Source organism: Esox lucius, chromosome 16 (assembly GCF_011004845.1).
Source record: "Esox lucius isolate fEsoLuc1 chromosome 16, fEsoLuc1.pri, whole genome shotgun sequence".
Taxonomy (NCBI): domain Eukaryota; kingdom Metazoa; phylum Chordata; class Actinopteri; order Esociformes; family Esocidae; genus Esox; species Esox lucius.
The window spans coordinates 32,790,223-32,806,840 of record NC_047584.1 but is presented as its reverse complement, the minus strand read 5'-3'; the positions used below and the strand labels follow the sequence as shown (position 1 = coordinate 32,806,840).

At 43.1% G+C, this 16,618-nt stretch overlaps 1 protein-coding gene across 1 annotated transcript in view; it reads left to right on the top strand.

Moving 5' to 3' along the window:
• Positions 1-6,144: 6,144 nt before the first annotated feature.
• The window catches only part of nck2a (NCK adaptor protein 2a), a 28,683-nt gene continuing 18,209 nt past the window's right edge, over positions 6,145-16,618 (top strand). Inside the window, exon 1 of the mRNA XM_034297678.1 lies at positions 6,145-6,360. The gene's annotated coding sequence lies outside the window, so the exon portion shown is untranslated. The remainder of the gene's footprint in view (positions 6,361-16,618) is intronic.

Here is a 16,618-nt window from a genome sequence, read left to right as displayed (position 1 = left end):
ATTTCACACCATTTTATACTCCTCCATATTCATCCTTGTCTCCTTCTCGCTTTACAGATAAGTGGAGAGTGACGACAAAACTGATGGTAGATATGGAATTACGAAATATTTTTGGTCTCTTTATATGTCGATATGGTAGTCAGGGTCTATGGCCATAGGGCAACCCTGGAAATCCTCTCCTACAGATGCTGTATTTAAATTAGATACGTTTAACTTTTCAAGGCTTTATACATTTCCTATCGGCAGTGCAGGAAAATGCTGCGCTTCCATGGTTCACCCTGTTGTGTTTTTAATTTGGATTTGTCTTTCTTTTGTCTTTCGGGGTTAGAAACGACCTCCTTTCATCCGTTGTAATCAACTGTAATATTAAAGTCCTCTGGTTTTTCATTTCTGAGTTGTTTGTCTTTTGGCTGAGCCAATAGATTTGTGGGAAACAGTAGATTTGTGACCTGGCAGATGTTGGAACAAAATTCAGTTACCCAATGATATCTTAATTTGACCTTTTCCAACAAGGAAACAGATTTATAAATGCAGAATATCATGTGCAGGATTCACATGATATTCTGTAAACTAAAAATGTCCTAAAAAGTCAAATAAACATGTTTTCCTCTATGGTACAGGATGTATGTCACCTTCCAAAGAACCAAGGGCCCCTTAGGCCAAAGACAAATGCCCAGCCTGGCAAAATCTGTAAGGGAATCTGCTGCTAGCTGCTCGACTCCCCAAAGTCACTCAGTGAGGTGATTTAGAAGAGCTGATGAGTGGAACGTTGGTCTGAATGGATGACATCCTGGTTGGATAGTCAGGGGAGATGGGTGTCGACATGGGCCGAATTACTTTCTTAACTATGATTCATTGGTCGATCCACTCCAGGTTCCAGAAGAGGGCTGTCCGGGATGAGAGGGCTCCACAGCATGACTCATGCACATAAGTGGAAACCCATTTTAAATACTCTAATAGTTTATATTCAAGGTTTCAAAATGAAATGCGTCAACACCAAAGTAATTATTTTGGGATTTTATATTAGTTTTTTTTACAAATATTTGTATTCATAAAACAGCTTTAACCACTACCCTAAAACAGTCTAACCACTAACCTACCCTGACGCTGGTCAGATGGTGTAACCACTACCCTACCCTGACGCTGGTCACATGGTGTAACCACTACCCTACCCTGACACTGGTCAGATGGTGTAACCACTACCCTACCCTGACACTGGTCAGATGGTGTAACCACTACCCTACCCTGACGCTGGTCAGATGGTGTAACCACTACCCTACCCTGACACTGGTCAGATGGTGTAACCACTACCCTACCCTGACGCTGGTCAGATGGTGTAACCACTACCCTACCCTGACGCTGGTCAGATGGTGTAACCACTACCCTACCCTGACGCTGGTCAGATGGTGTAACCACTACCCTACCCTGACACTTTTACTGGTCAGATGGTGTAACCACTACCCTACCCTGACGCTGGTCACATGGTGTAACCACTACCCTACCCTGACGCTGGTCACATGGTGTAACCACTACCCTACCCAACACCAGAGAGGGATAGAGGAAGTGGAAGAGGAGTGAGAGGTGGACGAGAGAGAGAGGAATAATGATCTGTAACGACATTCGTTGACCATGTTCTTGTATGTGATTTGACAATGAGGGGAGGCAGGGAATCCAGGTTAACCTGAGCCATTTCACTGTTGTATCAAAATCTGGTTATTCAGAAATGAGGGCAGATTAATTACTGTGTGATCCTACTTTTGTACTAACCCCCCTGTTGTCTTTACTCAGAATCTGTACGTATTTACACGAACAGGACAGTACAGGAAAATGACATGAACTTGAAACTTTCATTCATATTCTATGGAATGTATCAAAATATATATGAAGCCAAACACTTTTTTTTCATTTTATGGAATTGAGAGACAAGTTGATGGCAGTAGACCATACCCTCAGGACGCAATTCATAGTCTATAATCTCATGCAAAATGTGAAACTTGTAGGGAAAAGTCTGGAAATCCTGTGTAATTAGTAGTGTCCGTGTATTTGATGCTTTTATGTGGCAGCTGAGGGCGACGTTTTATTTACACAAAAGATAATACGGTTTTGCGTATGATGTTTCATTTTGTATGGTATTTCTGAGTTTTAATTTAATTTTCAAGTTTTAATTTAATGTGCTGGGAGTTTTGAGAAGTGTGTTCATAGTTCTAGTACATGTTCAGGAACTATTTGTTAGCAGTTGTGAAAAACTATCCTTCAGTTGATCATGGACTTCATGCTTCGGATCTATTATAAACTAGCTAAGTGGCACCCTCTTCTGGTATAAAGCTGCATTACAAATAAGGAATCCATGTAAAATGGTTGTGAGTACTGAACACGAACACATGGGGGCGGTTTTGGACAGGAAACATAATACTGGGTAAGGGAGTAAACACGTTTAAAAACCTACTTTTCTCAATGGCATACCCATCCTGCTGTAATGCTAATGCTATGCTGTCATTAAAAATAATCTAAGAATAAGGTATGTTATGATAACACTCGTTTCTACTGTGTTATGAATTAGGACCTAGACAGCCCAATTCAGATACAGTTTTGACAAATGAGATTAGCTCTGAAAAGTTCTGGTGTAAAAATATCTGATGTAATATGTCAAATGTTTATGAGAAGTTAAGATTCAGTGCTTGAGGCTGTTTACACAATTAGGCTGCCTGTGAAAACTCAGGCTAACATTTACAGAATAATAATACATTGCAATGTTATAGCACCATGTCAAACCAATTCCTTTGTATTAATTAAAAAGCCAATCAGTTAATATTATGAATCTTTATATTTGTGTCTATTTGCTGTGGACAAAGGCAGTAATAAATAGAGATTTGATGCTTTCAAATCTGTCCGCACTGTTAGTGTTCTGGCCCCATGTTGCCAAAACAGGGATAGATCAGGAGGAAAGAGTGCTGGCTTAGTCTAATTTAACCCAATCAATTGTTCTTCTGTTTTGCAATGCCTCTCCACTTCATCTAATTCTTTGCATTGCTTCGTTGTCATGTTTGTTTACGCTGTGGTGTAAATGGAGGGAAACCAAAGCAAAGACCAGGAAGAAAAATGAAAGGGCCACAGAGAGATTAGTTATAGTGGACTGTTGTTCTGTAATTACACAAAGTGGCTGGTTTACCAGAGATACTAAATGGCCTTGTCTCCGCCCAAACAATGGAATTCTTTGTGCCAAATGCGGGAAAGCAACTGTAAGCAGACGTGATGTCCTTAATGGTCTGTTTTCATTATGGAATAATATCTCTGTTTATCCGCTGTAACGGGGGCAAACAGAAGGGACGGACAGAGGGTGTGTTCAGGGCCTTGGAGGGAGTTTTAGAAACAAGAAGAGAAGGGTGAGGAGGCGAGGGAGGAATCAAACCGCCCTTTCGGGGAGGCGGTGTCGACTCTGGCTCAGCATCCTGGTGGGGTTTTGGGAAGAATGGGTGATGGCAGTCGTAGGTTTGGCATCTTCTCCATATGCTGACTGTCTTCTTCTTCCTCCAACACTACTACTTCTTCTTCTTCCTCCAACACTACTACTACTTCTTCTTCTTCCTCCAACACTTCTACCAATTCTTCTTCTTCTTCTTCTTCTTCTTCCTTGGTGCCATGTTGTTCACCTCTTTACTTCTGGCCTCCATCTGAGGGCTGCGCCATGGGACCCATAAAATACTTGCCCTGATGATGGTAGTATTTTTTGTTGGGGGCGTTGGTGCAACACTGATTTATGGGGTGCTACACCAGGATAATGATGGATACTTTGACAGGACTCTCCTATTAGAGTTGGAGGAAACAGTGCAATGTTATGATGGCCAACGCCTCTGCCTGTCACCCCAATACCCCATACCAATCCCATAACTCCGACTACTCCCCCTGCATATTATTTTGCATTTGTCAAGACAAAAATGTACTCCAAATACAAGCCATTACATGAATGGGCTGGGGTGATATAAAGACAGAATAAAAGACAGACAGATGCACAAATATCAATCTTTCAGTCCATATGGAGACCTGAAACCTGAATCAAACCCTTGATATAACCCTATCTCAAACCTTAACCTCAGTATCTTTTATGCCTAAACGTAACCAAGCACTACCGCTTAACCCTAAACTTAACCTGTAATGCCTAAACCGTTTTTCCTAAACCCTAAGCCAGAAATCACTTTTCCCTATTGCAGCCAAAATACCTTGTGGGGAACGTGTAGGTAGTATGTATTTACATTTGCATAATACACTACCCATTTCTGAAACACCTTTAATCGGAATTTGTAACTCAGCTATGAAACTAAACTGCAGAAGTACTTTCAAAACAGCTATGTAAAATGTATTCATGTTTCCCCCGGATTTTCCCCCCAGGCCTTTTATGACTGTATGGCAGATTGTTTTACGTGTGTGTGTGAGAGAGAGAGAGAGAGAGAGAGAGAGAGAGAGATGGAGAGCGAGAGAGGGAGAGAGAGACATCTTTAAATTGCTTGCATATACTCATACTTAACTAGAAATTGTTTATTCAAAAACGCGTTCACCCTGGACAGCATTGTGCCCTGTACAGTCTCTAGACTGGAGATTGTCTGCCCCCTGAGAAATGCATCAATGTCAATTAACTGTTTAAGCAAGCGTTCCATGCTGCAATCTATACCCATCAACATCAGGAGGCTCCTCACAACTAATGTGCTCTCCTTTATCTATTGTCTCAGGGACCGGACCAACTCACCGGGACTGCTGCCCGCGCAATTCTTTACAATCAATACGCAGCAGGGTTAATGATCACATCTGTTACACTGTAAAATACGTTGTGGCATTCTAAACTTGCCGGTATTCTCTCTCCTTCATTTTTCATCTCTCTCATGTTCCCGTCCACTTTCGAAGAATAGATGGGCCTCTAGAGTACAGTCATTTTAAATATTGTTCTGAGTGGATTGCTGAAATACAGTACCAAACAGAAGGGAGCAAAATAATAAATGTATTTAAAAAAACTGAGACGCTTCAGTTTCAATTACGCCAACAATTACTTCTAGTGTCAATACTAGAAATGTAGTAGTGTTTATACAATATACGGGATATCGCAAATACCCTAAAAGGCATGCATTTGAACTCTACTTTACAGTATACTAATCAATTACAATGGACCAAAAGGCTAATAGCTAACAGGTACCGCCTCAGCCCTAACTGTTTTCCAGAGTTGGAATAATGAGCCAGTCACAACACTCTAGTGCTTTTAAAATGTACCATACCATACCATACCATCTTCTTCCGCTTATCCGGGGCCGGGTCGCTTTTAAAATGTACATTATGAAATTACGAATGGATCCTAACCTGAATAGCAGCTTTAGTATTTGCAGTGCCGTCTGGTCTTAAAAATCAGTTGGCCAATTACAATGAATAAAAAATGCAGCAACACGTGGACTAATGAGGACTACAGTACCAGGGAGAACACCACAAACCTATTAGAAAGTCTTCACACTGGTTGTCCGTTAGTTTTAGAATAGGTTTTTAATAGGTTTTTTTCTTGTGACTGGTTAAATAACGGTAAAAAGACATTATGTGTGAGAGAATATAAAAAATATATAATGTAATACGTGCATTATAATTACATTTGTGGGAAATCAGTCTAAGAAGGTTCTCTCACGAACATCATCATGACTCGCACAGCGTAGTCTCTTTAACGGGTTGGTTCGTCATACTTCCCCGACACTTCTCTTGACTACAAAGGTCTCGCAGGAAAACCAAGTTTCAGAATAAACATTGAACAAGGGTCAGGTGGCGTGGTTGTCCTGGCTTCCAGTCAAAGGCAATGCGTAAACGTGTCCTCTACGCGGCAAACTCATCAACATTTCACGTAAAACACAATTAAAACAACGCTTGCTGGTCCCGGTGTACCCTGAGATTCCACGAATTCCATGACGTAGTCAATTTACATGGACTATAAAGACTACTTTTTAATATAACCCGTCTGTACTCAACAGGGTGGGCTGTGAGTAGAAGTACTACCAGGCATTGTCCTTACATCCATTACCACCAAACCCACACCCCCCGCGAGCCTCCCTCCCTCCTCCGATCCTGCCTCCACCGCCGTGACGTCACTGGTCGGGCGAGTGCATTGAGGTGGAGGCAGCTTGCGTGTGTGCTACGGCGCGTGAGAACAAGCGAACGGATCGAATGGAATAGCTGGCGCAGAGAAACGTTTCTATAAACTCAGCAAAAGAGCTCCATTTACTTTTGTCGCGCTTTTGCTTAAGTCTCGACCGGTTTGTTAAAAGGTTTGTTGTCTGCGTGTTCAAGTGTGTGTGGCTCCCCTCATCGTTGTCCATTCTCGTTGGATTGAACACCAAGGTAAGGAAAATGTTCAACTGCGCTTAAAGTTGGTGTGGTCGCCTGGGGGTGATGTTTGTGTTGTGAACTGAAGCCTAGTCGCTGTGTTTCAGAAAGGCACAAGTGCGAACCATGACATGTGTGTTACAAATATTATACAAAGTACCCTACGTGTTGTTTGATACAAGGCCTTGACGTGGACGATATCCGTGGACCATGTTGTCAGTTTACTTGACTAGACCGTCACTTTTTGATTTATTTCATGCACTGGGTCTTTGTCCACACATTGGCGGTGTGTTGATAGTCTAGACGTTTTACAGAATTGCGGTTAAGTATGATTAACCAAAATAAGTGCATTTTGTCAGTTTACATTGAATTATTCACTTTTTAATAAGTGAGAGACTGTTATAGAAATCTAAAGTATATCGAGTAGCCTAGCATTTTACTAATTCATTTACCTCTCTTGTGCTTTCACTGACTGAAGCCATCATGTCTGATTTGTGTGTTAGCTAACATCCCCCGTTGACATCCTTTTTTCTTTCCCTTTAATTCTTACTTCTCAATGTTGTCTTTGTTTTTATCCGTTTTTTCATCTGGTCATCAGTTGAATACTTGCAAAATGCTAAACCATAGCCTTTGCCTTTTACCCCACACTGGGTCTAATATCCAATAAAATACCAGAAGCCTGCTCTGGTAGTTCATATTGCAATGAGCATTTTCCGTCTTTATCGTTGGTTCGAGTTTCACTTTCTTATGAATTAAAACTTCACATTGTTGGCCGAACTCTTCTGCTGTGTGTTCAAGAATAGTTCATGAACCTCTGTCACACGCAGCACAGAGAACCGTACATGACATTACAATCCTGGTTCACCTTTGATCTGCACATTGTTGTTTAGATATCATTTAGCATAAGGACAATTTTTTAGGTATTTTGCAAATTAGTGTGTGTGTGTCTTTAGGTAGCCTAATGCAGCACTAGTTTATAACCAATCTCTCCTACGCTCATCTCCCTGATTTAATTCCATTAAAGCGACTGAAGGTGTGAAGTACTTTCAGACATTAAGTTTCTGTACATTTACAGTCAGACTAATCTTATTTTACTCACATTATACTTCAAATGTATTTCAGACCTAACACATTTAGGTCCAATCTGTGAAAAGGGTTGAACAAAAAACGTTCCACTGATTAAGCAACTTGTAAGGAAACTGAGCTTATCAGTGTTCTTTTCCTTATCAAACAGCTTGATGTAACGTAGATGCAGGTGAGGTGTCTGGGACATTCAAGCAGGTGCGCAGGGGTCAGGTGAAGTTTCGGCCGCACCTACATAACAGCCCCGCCCCTTTGCTGCCGGCACCATGACAACGCTTTTCCCACAGGCTGGTTGACTTTTGTTGTTGCAATGGCGGGTATGTGAACTCCTGGGTTGGACTTTCTGTAGTCTTGTTAAACTTGATTTAAGGCCGTTGTGCTTCTGAGCCCTGTTGTCATTTTGCTAGTTGGAGGAAGACGTATGCCCGATCAGCCAAAGCCAGAAACGACCACCTGGTCAGCTGTTCCCACAACCGTTTCCCTCGATCCACCAGGATTCAACCAATCCCCAGTCACTTGTTTATATACACAGTCTATCCAAGGCTCCATTTTGTTTGGTTCCTGAAATCTACATGTCCGTGGTGATACTGCTGACAGACACATTCTGCTGTGGTTTATGCCGTTTGAGGGAGGCTGGCGCTAGGCTTTCTGGCTGCTAGGTGACATTGGATTTGGGGCCTCTCCACCTGTTGCTGGAAATAATAACAATAATTGGGTTTGGGCCCTCTGGAGGTTTTGGGCATGAGCGGGTCAACCCTTGGCTCCCACAGATGTCCATAGGCAGACAGGCAAGGGCTATGACTATTTGCATAGTAATGTAGGCGGGTATGATTCTCATATTGTGTGAATAGAATTGGCAGGAAGATGATTAAAGCATTTTGCAGACAGGATGGGGTGTCCTGATTAAAATGATGAAATGTTTATTCTTTTGACCCATTGATTGGTTGACATACAGTTGGGTATTTTTTCCATACTATTGATTTATTAAAATCAGATACCACTGAGAGGTCTGATGCTTGAAAAAAGCACTGCATGGTGAAATATCACACATGACTCCTGGAGCCATATCACTGTTTAAGGAATCATGTTAAACATGTAATGTTGTAAAGGCATGTCCTGTCACTTCTATGGAGTCAGTAAAGCTATTAGTGGACTTTATTTTAATTTAATTTTTTTCATTTCGTTTCACATTCGGAGTGACCACCACCTCTGCAATTGTGCTTGTTTAAAATCCAGAGATGTCATTAGGAAATACTGCCCTACAACCTGATTGTAAATCAAGGAGCAAAGTAATTTAGCGCTGACAATACAAATCCGTTGTCTGTTAACGAGAACGAACATGTCGCCTAGACCAGCTTGATTTTCTATGTCTGACTCAACCATTGAAGAGAGTCTGAGACAACGGTCTTTATCTCAGTCACGTCAGGTCTAATGAAAGTCTGTCCAGACACTGGAAACATAATTTTCTTTCTGACTGAATGCCTGTCACCTGCAAGACAGTGTTGTTTCTTAAATAGCTATGTGTGTTTATGACCTACTGTCCTACTTCTTCCCATCAGTACCAGTCTCCGCTTTCACACAAAACAAGCTATATGAAGCTCTCACTGGCTCTGTGTGTTTGCAGAGACAGGGTCTATTGTCCCACTGGGAAACAGCCATTTGTCCCTTGAAGACAAAGCTCCAGATTTCCAAACCTCTGAAGCTGGTGCCTCCAATCACAGCCTCCATATTCCTAATTTATCTGCAACTGCTTATATCATTTTGTTTATTTGGGGTTCTTATTACCAGTAGCCTTGGTACAAATTCACCTCTTGTATGCCAAAGATCTGCAATGACATGAAGTGCTTGCTCACCAGGCTGCTTTACCGGGCTTGGTTGTTGGCACTTGTGAATATTAGCTACATGCAGTGTAAAAACCCCAACCCTTTCCATTTGGCCTCGGGCTTCCAAAGCACTCTGATGATAGCTGGTGTTAATTTGCTGAAGCATGAATCTTTTTCCAGGTTCGGTTTCGAGCTCCCCTTGTTGTTTCAGATCCAAACGTTTTTCTCCCCGTCTCGTTGGAATGCTGACCTCGATAGACTTTAATGTCTATAAAAAGACTCTAATTACAGTGTTTAAGACTTGGTGGAGCCTTACAAGCCCCAGAGCCCATCCCTTGATATTTAGTGGTTTCTTATTGCACTGAAATGTTTTGCTTTATCATATGTTACCTCAGTTAGCCGTTTGTCAATGTGCTGACTGGACGTCTCGGGAAGCAGAACGTGTGTACTTGTCAACATGTATTTCTAGGCGGTGAGCTGTGAATCCCACAGTGTTGCCAAAGACCAAATGTCTTGTGGACCCTGGGACCCATAAAACACCCAGAACCGTCGTCGTTACTCGTCTCTTGGTGGTTCCAGAGCAACGGTGTTAAACCACCGCAGTGATCTGATTTGGCAGCGCAGTGGCCGATGCAGAACACAACGCGGCTGATCCGGCGTCCCCTCGGTTACATGTGCCGAATATCTCCCTGTGACCCGTTTCTCCCACTGAACAAAATATTAATCCAGCCCAAACCAGGAGGACTTGATGGACGTAAACCCAGATGGTTGGATGATCCTAGCACCCTGATGGAGCCGTGTTATTTAATATGGTAATCTGCGGTAATCTGAAGCGTGGCGGGCTGGGCGGTCGGCCGTTGCCGTAGCAGCAGTACACAGGGATAATGGGACCGTGACCTGGGATCTGACCCGGAATGGAAATGAAGGGCTTGTGGCGAGAGGCCACTGAGAATGTGAGGCTCGGTGGTGACAAACCACTGAGATGTTTCTGTGTTTTATCGTCTGTGGGCTGCCGACCGCAGGTGTTGAAGAGATGCAGTGAAGGGCTCACAGCCTGGATCTCATAGCAAAAGTCCCTCTGAGTTTGGGGCTTTCACTGTTCTCCGGACACAGTTGGTTTCAGGACGCTTTGTCCTTCAGTTGAACCTTCAATTTCTGCCCTCACTAAACTTTGACCGTTTCATAGCCTTTTCCTTTCTCTGATTCTCTCTCTCTGTCTCTCTCTCTCTCTGTCTTTTGCTCGCTCTCTCACTTGCCCTCCTCACTCATTGTCCCTAATGATTTTAAGCTGTTTATCTCACTTCTTTCTCCTCACTCCCTCTCCCATCCCCCTATTTATCGCCCCCCCCTCCCAGGCTCTCGGTCCATTCACATCCTTCAACTCAACCAACAGTCTGTTAGCTTGGCACAGAGGGTCTTGTGTCACCATTGGGCTTGCAGCCTAATCCTGTTCTGGGCTGCCGAACTGGACACGGGGGGGCGAGAGAGGAGGCTGCAGTGAGGGGGTGGATGGGAGGATGGAGGGGGGGGTTGAAGGCTGGTACATTGGTATGTTGCTTTCATAGTCCCTCGCACAAACCCTCCCCTACACCATATGGTTCAGAACACCCTTGAAATAGGCCTTTTGAAGACCCACCTCTTCCTTGAATGATGGGGGAGAGGGATCCTGGACAGGAGACTGTTGGCTTGCTGCCACATGAAGATGTATAGATACAGTATACCAGCTAGAGAAACCCCACCAGAGTTGTACCAGGATGCAAGGTTTCTGTTGGCTGTCTGAATGACCCCCCCCCCCCCCCTCTGTGATTGCCCCCTCCCCTCTGTGATTGCCCCACCGCCCCTGTGATTGCCCCTCCCCTGAACAGACGTAAAATGCCATTAATTCATAAACACCCTAAGAAGTGCTTATTAACGGATAATTAAGGATCGATGGCAATCCCACACCTTTTCCCAGCCTGCATGACTGGCTTCGGATTACCTCAGTGAAAATTGGCACTTTGCTCTGTGGAGCGAGACGTGGTGAGGGGGGGGAAACCCAACACCGAGGAGGGGAGAGTCAGGGGAATGACAGATACAAACCCTGCATCAGGACCTGGTCTACACAGACACTTCTGACACAAGCTGTCAGATGAGCCTCATGGTCAGTCTTGGCCTGCTGTCTGGTCACAGGAAATACTCTGGGAGGTGTGAGTCAGCCTTGGCTGCCAGCCTAGGTGTAACCTGTTAGTGAGCTGAAAATGACACGCATGTAATTTCTCTATCTCCCTCGGCTTCACAGCCTGTCGTTGGAGGTGCTTGTCCAATTGAAATCACAGAGCTTTTCCAAAACCACACTCTTTCAGGGGGGGAAAAAATCTCACCTTGCCTAAAAGTGACCTCACCCTGTCTCACCACCAATCCCTAGTGAAAATGAGGTTCCGGTGTGCAGTGGGTTATTTTGGGAGGGGAATGCACTTCTCTGTGCTAATTGGCTAGAAGTAGTTTTCACAGATTTTGTCTTCTGGACCAATGATTGGTTATGCAAAGCGGGGCGTTTCATCTGGAAAGAGATGTCATAGGGTTGATCATGTGACTGGAGTGAACCTTCTTAATGTTTTTGTCACAAAACAACCTCCTGTTATTTTGTGGACCGTGGTACTTGTGTGACAGGCCTGGAGAGAGCCGGGGTAGTTCTGCCACCTGGCTTCAGCAGTGTTTTCCGATAAAACCCAGATCATCGGGGAGCTTCGGCACCGTTGCAGAGAGAAGAGGAAGGTGTGAACAGTGAGACTGCCTCGGTGGGAACAGTGAGACTGCCTCGGTGGGAACAGTGAGACTGCCTCGGTGGGAACAGTGAGACTGCCTCGGTGGGAACAGTGAGACTGCCTCGGTGGGAACAGTGAGACTGCCTCGGTGGGAACAGTGAGACTGCCTCGGTGGGAACAGTGAGACTGCCTCGGTGGGAACAGTGAGACTGCCTCGGTGGGAACAGTGAGACTGCCTCGGTGCTCCCAGGCTATTAGAACACACATGAACAATACAAACCCATAATACAGTGTTGTTGTTTTTTTACATTTCTGTTAGATGTGATCTATTTGTTATAATGGGTGTTTCCTGTTTTAAATATTATTTTTTTATTGTTGTTTTTTTTAAATCCATGTTCAATTTGGTAAAGTCCAGTTAGGACTCGACCCAGCCAGTTCATAAGGCGTCCCTATTTCTGACCCACTCTCCGGTGAGTCTGGTAGGACCGCCCTATGGCACTAGACTGGATTAAAATACTGCTTTGTAGTGCCAGTAGTAAGCCTGGAGACTTCCATTGCTTTTTACTGATTACAATGTGACTCTAATGCTGTTGGATGCAGTTTAGGGCTGATGGGTCATTTTGGTACAAAGTCACAACCTACTACCCCACTGGCTGTCTCTGTATTGCTATCTAGAGGAAAACTAGAGCTTTGATTGGGTAACATGTCAATTAAACTAATTAATTAAGATACAAATATTTGCTTTCGACCTGGGAGAGTCCATCTGCAAACTGCAGTGGACCAGAGATCAGAACCCAAACAGGTTGGATCAGAACCCTAACAGGTTGTTATGCATTGGTCTCAATGGGGTTGTCATGTCACCTCTTCCACACTCGGTTGGTTTGGCTCGACAGCCTAGCAAGCTGCCGTTTGCCGCAGTGTAAATTGACACAACTGCTGAATGTGCATTCATGACTGCCTTTGTAGATACTCACCTCACACACACTCACAGAAACATGCAGGACTGCGCAATAATATAAATGTTTATTGGATAGTGACAAAGACATGCCAGAGTATTGTTAAGACAACTTGGGGGCCAAAGACAACAGTTATTATTAGATGGATAGATGTGGGTCTTTCAAACCTTGTGTCCTCTAGATACAGGCACACAGTGGTTCTGAGTGATTAACTAATTCTTCTTCTTCAGCTATTAGACAACGAAGTTGAACAAGTTTCATTTGAGTCTGAGTTCTCATTTTTTTCTAAAGAGAAATCAAAATGATTTCCAGATTAACCTGGAACCAACAAACCGGGACAATATGCTTTAGGGAGTTGTAGTTTCTTTAGCCATACACAGAATCTGGTTCACTGCAAGCAATTTGGTAATAAACAATGAAACCCAATGGTAAATGCTAATGGGGACTGCTAAGGTAGGCAGTGAAGTTGGAAGCCATGCCCAGAGGCTGGAGATGTTCGTTGTTAGGAGATGTTAGTCCAGTCAATCGGTGTCCAGTCAATCGGTGTCAGTTTTTTTTCTTGTTTGGTCAGAGAGGGTCGAAAGCACATGTGCTGATCCCATTTCCCATGGTGCATTCTGCCGTACACTGCACCCATCTTTGTCATTATCTTGGAACAGTGCTTATTCAACACACACACACACACACAATACCAAGACTAGAGAACAGTGACTCACCTCCAGTGAACACCCTCTGAAGACCAGGTCAAAGGTTTTCAGGACTGAAGTTAAATCACTGTATTACATGGCAGAGTCATGGGCGGACAAGGAAACATTTCACTTCAAATGGTTCATCACACCCCATTTAATTTCCAACCCCCTCTTCCTCTGTTGTTTCTCCGGTGCTGTTCATTCTTTGTGTATGCTGGGATGTTCTTTATCAAAGGTGATTACTCATACATTCAGAACAGCTGTGGATGAGAGAAGGTGAAGATGGATAACACCCCTTCACATTACTGGAGAAATACGATGGGTGGTTGAGTGAGAGAGCACAAGTGCAGTGAAGTTCACAGCGACTGCCTTTTCCTGAGAACTCTTACATATGCAAATCCCAGTTCCCTGAAGACAGCCTGGGTGCCTAGCCTGGAAGACACAGCCGAGAGGATGTCAAGCACATGTTCTGCTCGGCTGTCTGATTCTTTATTACACCTAACGATGCCCACAATGACTCAACAACATCCTGTCTGTACAGAACCTCTGTCTCATTTTATATTTTCCAACACTTTATTGGCATAACAAGAACATTTTCAAGTGTTGCCAAAGCAATAAAACAATACAGAATAAAATAACAACCACAATAATGACACTTATTATAATTGTGAGAAAGCATGTCTTTTCCTGATGATATGGAATTTTAGTTTTATACTCTTCTGACTTGATGTTCTGCAAAAGAGCCCGAAGCTTACATAGTAATTATATAATAAATGATAATAAAGAAAATATGATCAAAGTAAACAGGGTAGACACATATCTTTACTTAATCGTTTCTTCTCTCTTTGTCTCTTTCACATCAAAGGTAATTCATGCAGATGAGAGGAGTCATCTTTCCCAGGTTAGCTCGTTAAGATAATATCATGCCTAGCCTTCATTGTCTTGGTGAGATCCCACACGTTTGGTTATAAATGTATGACCACACGCTTCATGGACACAACTGTATGAATGTATGTATGGATAACGTCGTCCCATATTTGAACCCGTCACAGAGCCAGCCCAGAGACATAATCAGCCCGCTGTCTCCTGCTTCTTTATTTTTTATTTAGGCTCTCGCCATTTGTGCTTCTGAATGTAAAATCAACACAGACACCCTCAGAGCTCTGCTCCCACTGGGACTAATGAGAAAAACAGAAGTTCACTGCCAACAGCAGCCTGGAGGGGGGAGGCACTTTGTTTCAGAAGCACATTTAGTAGCTGAATTGAGAGAAATTACCCAGGTCCCCCGGTTCTGCATTTCTTTTGTCGAACATGGTCGGTTTTCAGTGACGTCTGGCACATTCTAATGCCATGATTCCATCTGAAATACACGGCCAAATCAATTATTGAAGAGATTTGTACAGTGATTGGTACAATGTGGGGATTTTTCAAAAACCTAAACTCCAAACGGATCACACCTGTAACACAGCTCTTCTTCCATTCAAAAGCACTGCTTGTGCTTTCATTTGGATAGTAAACATCTTTCACCGTAAGAGTCTCAATCCAACCACAAAGTTCTTTGTGAAATACAGTGAGTGCTTTGGTTAAGTTAGCGAAACATAACTGAGTGCAATTCTTGCAGTTTAGTCACTGTAACAACCAGTTAATCCAAGAGCAGACAATATAAGACACGTTTTAAAATGATCCATTGACAATCACAATGACCTAATGGTCAGAGCTGAGAACTCCTAGGTTACTAATCAGGAGTGTCTCTGGAACATGGATGGGTTTAGTTTTGCTGTAAGATGACATGCTATCAACCAAAAGCTACGCTACGGAGTCAGTGGTAAATCACCCTCACCAGGTGAGGGTGATTTACCATTTGGAGCTAAAAAATTATAAAAAATATTTTCTATATTCCATGTTTTTGCCAGCCAAGAAGAGGGAATGTGACTGACTGACTGACTCTTGTTAAATAGTGCAGTGGTTAGAGACATGGACCTGCAAACAATAGATCCCGTGTTCAAATCTCGTCACAGTCAAAGCAAATTATGCATTAGGATTTATTCCGGGTAGACAAACTGTTCCCTGGAGACAACCTTCAGTAGCTACGTTATAGTGAGCCTAAAATAAAACTGTTTACGGTTATTGTGACAGGTTCTGGTGGATTTTCTAAGTATGTATCCAGGCATGCTTTATGGGGTAAAATAGGCTAGATCAAAACACCTCGGGCAGCAAAATAGTAGGGGTTTCCATGTTTCTCTCATCTATTCACTTAAAAAGTCAGTTATCGTCACCTATATTGATAGTTATTGTATCAATTGTATCAGTTATTGAAAGAAAAACAAACGTTTTTGTGTCATGAAATAGTTTTGGCAGTGTATAGTTCATCTTCAGTCTCATTAGCAATTGCTCAATTGTTATGACTATTCCAAGCAGTAAGTTAGTAGATACTAGTGGGCCTGTTACTGGCTAATAAGCTGTTAAAGAGTTAAAAAGGGCTTTTGTGATGATCTGTAGTTACATTACCACATACTTGTGTGAATAGTACCAAAGAAATTTTAACAAACGAGACTTTGCTGCCGATTATCTTGACCAACAGCATTGTCAAACCACTGATTAAGCCGATAACCAGAATTTAGGAAAAGGTGTGTGCGTGTGTTTTTGGGCGTGCGTGCGTGCTCGCACTTGACCACATTGTGGGTGTCTGAAAATGTTTTCCTCGTCGTTCTTTACTCACATTTACTTTGTGTTCATTTTGTGAAGATGGACCCAGAGAAATGGTGTTCGGAGAAATTAGGGGCAAGTTGGACCACTAAATCGGAACAAATGTTTGTTTTGCCAGGTGTTTCAGCAGCCATTCGCTGAACGGGGGGCAGCCTGACCCACAGTGAATGGGAGGTTAAAACCTTAGCAGGAAGGAAATCTGCAGGTAACTTGAGATTGATGGTATTTCCCGTGTTGTGTTTTTGCTGCCTGCAGCCTGTTCTGCCCACACC